This window comes from Filicampus tigris, chromosome 22 (genome assembly GCF_054856515.1).
Source record: "Filicampus tigris isolate MCC_2025a chromosome 22, RoL_Ftig_1.0, whole genome shotgun sequence".
NCBI lineage: Eukaryota > Metazoa > Chordata > Actinopteri > Syngnathiformes > Syngnathidae > Filicampus > Filicampus tigris.
In genome coordinates, this window is record NC_141238.1 from 3462016 (window position 1) to 3465000 (window position 2985).

At 37.4% G+C, this 2985-nt stretch overlaps 1 protein-coding gene across 12 annotated transcripts in view; it reads right to left on the reverse strand.

The window, feature by feature from the left end:
- Positions 1–395: 395 nt before the first annotated feature.
- osbpl8 (oxysterol binding protein-like 8) overlaps positions 396–2985 on the reverse strand; it is a 40447-nt gene continuing 37857 nt past the window's right edge. For all 12 annotated transcript variants that reach the window (XM_086021905.1, XM_086021904.1, XM_086021900.1 and 9 more), the window contains one exon: positions 396–2985. This exon is cut by the window's right edge and continues 1371 nt beyond it. The gene's annotated coding sequence lies outside the window, so the exon portion shown is untranslated.

Consider the following 2985-nt stretch of genomic DNA (forward strand, 5'->3'; position numbering starts at 1 on the left):
TGTTAAAGAGCTAGATGTGTCATTTCTGCAGTGTCATGTTGTTCACTTTTCCCCCTTTTACTCTAGATGGCTAAAAAAAAAAAAAAAAAAAAAGGTTCCAGATACAGGGTTGGGTTTTCTGTGATGACAATTACAATAAAGACATCAACAAAGTCATACCAAAAAAAGCTCATATATCCTTATTCTAGCTGTTACATTTGATGTGTACAGTATGTTAGTCACCAAACAGGAGGGACAAGAGAAAAGTCATTTGACCAAAATACAAATTTTGTTCTTGTTTTTGCCCTTTCCATTATCATGATCTTTCTATGTATGGACAACCACAGTATGATCTTCACATATTGCATCATGTCTCAGCATACATTTTTTCATTATTCACCACAAAACACACATGATTTCATTATCATTATTTATTATTATTATTTTGTGGTATATTACATGTGAGCATAGACGTCCAGGATGTTATCAGTGCCTTGAGGATACAGTCAGTCAATACATACATTAAGGTACACAGTATGCGGAGCGGGAGTGAGTTTAGTTGACGAAGCTATACGACGAGTACAGTGACGAGGACATGGAAAACATTGATTAAAAAAACAAACTAACAAAGTCAGAGGTCTAAACAGGAAAATATATCAAAATAATAAATAAAATGCTACGAGAGATAACGATGACAAGGAGTGGCGTCACTCAGGGACCAGTATCTGGACACCTATGAGTGCGTTACTATGGCAACGCCTTCCTGTTCGGGCAAGGCGTTATGCAGAGTCAGGTTCGTTACTAAGGCTTTGTATGGCACGTCTGCTCTGCAACACTACAACAACTCCCACGCACAACTTCTATTCCAACAACATCCCTGGTCAATCTTCATCCCTTTAAAAAAAAGGCACTGGTATTTCTCCACATTCGAAAATCTGGATAACTTTAAGATGAGCGAGGCAATGAGGATGCACGGTAAGAAGACGGACGGGTACACAAATGGTCCAGCCAGGTTAATTCACCTCCCTGATGATGCTACCAAATTTTTTTTTTTTTGCTTAACAGTCTGCTGACGGCGGAGGCAACAAGATATGTAAACGTCGACAAGGCTATTACATCGTTCAGACAAACTATTGTTCCTCCCGTGGTACCTTCCGGATTGCAAATTCAAGACAGGATTAACTCAAAATGGATTTATACACTGGCACGTCCATGAGTGCTCAATTCCAATTTAATGGGTATACAGTACATTGAACTGTTAGTGACTCAGTAAGTGGCAGTACTATTAGGCGTTTTTTTTTTTTTTGCAGAGGATAAAGAATGTATGCCTGTGAGTGTTGTTATACTGTCTGTCTACATGTGTCTCTGCACCGTTTGCATTCTAATATCCATTGTGTAAAGCCTTAGCACCAGCACATAGATGCTATTCGTTAGACCCTCAATGGCATATTGCATTGCATGTTAGCCTTTAGCTAAGCGGACTTTGGGGCAAAACTGTGATTGCGTTAAATACACAAGGAGTAATTTCTTTGTTTTGTTTATTTTGAAAATAGACTTCAATTAGAGTGACAATTACAGCATTAAGCCTCTTTTTTTGAAGACTTGTTCACCATCTGCAAAATTGCTACTTGTTGTGAAGATAGGTGAGTTGAGTTTAATTGCCACCACACAGCACATTACCACTACTGTATCAAATTGTTGCTTGCAAGTCAAAGCAATAAAATGGGCCCAACGTCGGCACCTATCTTGAAAAGCTGATAAATTGGGTCACTCGGAACGCAAGGCACCACAGCATTTTTGTTTGACGTTTTTTTTCTTTTTAAATTGCCATCACGATATAGCGTAAATCCAGTCTTTCACGAATAGCGTAAATCCAGTCTTAAATACTAAATTTCGACACCCTTTGGATACATTGTGATACTTACAAAATGTTGTCTTGTTGCAAGGAAATCCTGTTAGATTATATACAGTGAACAGGACACCAAACTAATCATCTACACACTGAAATTTACGCAAGCTGGGAATGATTTTCTGTTTGTTAATAACTAAGGTGAATGTAGTAACAGGTAAAAAGGTTTAATCTCCTCTCACTACTTATTAAAGTGTCTATTCTAGAATTCACTGTGGCACAAAAGCACTGGAAGCGATAAGTCAAGAAATAACACTTTGCCCCACCTCAGAAGTTTACACTTTTAAAGTGTAAATTGATTCAAAAATATGATGATTCTGTGCAATAAAATATTTTAACTGCTTGCTGGTCTCTACCTTTCCTGGTCTTGAAAAGCAAAGTTACACTGAGATAATGTCAGTATGACTCATCATGTGTTAAATTTAACAGGAAATGGGCAATTTTACCACCCAAAATTCGACTAAACTTTTACCTTTCAAACAAAGAGGAGCTAGGTTGGGTTAAATTAAACTAAGTTAAAATGAAGCCATGACATACAAAGCTTAAATAAGCAATGCTAAACTAAACTAAATTGAGATTGTGTCAGTATTACAGATGTAAGACTAGTATTAGTGGGTAAATTTAGCAGGAAAAGGGAACATTTTAGGCTTACATAGGTTAATAAGAGCTAAAAGAAGTAAAGCCAAAATAAACTAAACTGAGATACAGCTGATATTAACGTTACAGATTTTAGAATGGTATCATCATGTAAATTTTACAGGAAAAATATTTCATTCCACAAAACTGAACCTTACTCTTCAAATTAAGAGGAGCTGGGTTTGGAACTTCAGGCTGACGCCCTAAACATGACTAAGACTGCATGGGAGTGTTCTGAGAGGCAGAATGCGCTCCCCTTCTATGAATAACCAACGCAGATGTGTTGTTGTTGTGAGTAGACAGACTACTGTAAACATTAGCTACACCAACACCACCATCAACTTCAGATAAAAGTTAGTAACTTAACAATTTTAGTTTAGTATTCACGGTAAGAGCGCACTCCGACACGCCTATTCTGTGGCACTCTACTACTACCTACCAGCACATTCCCATTCCAACAA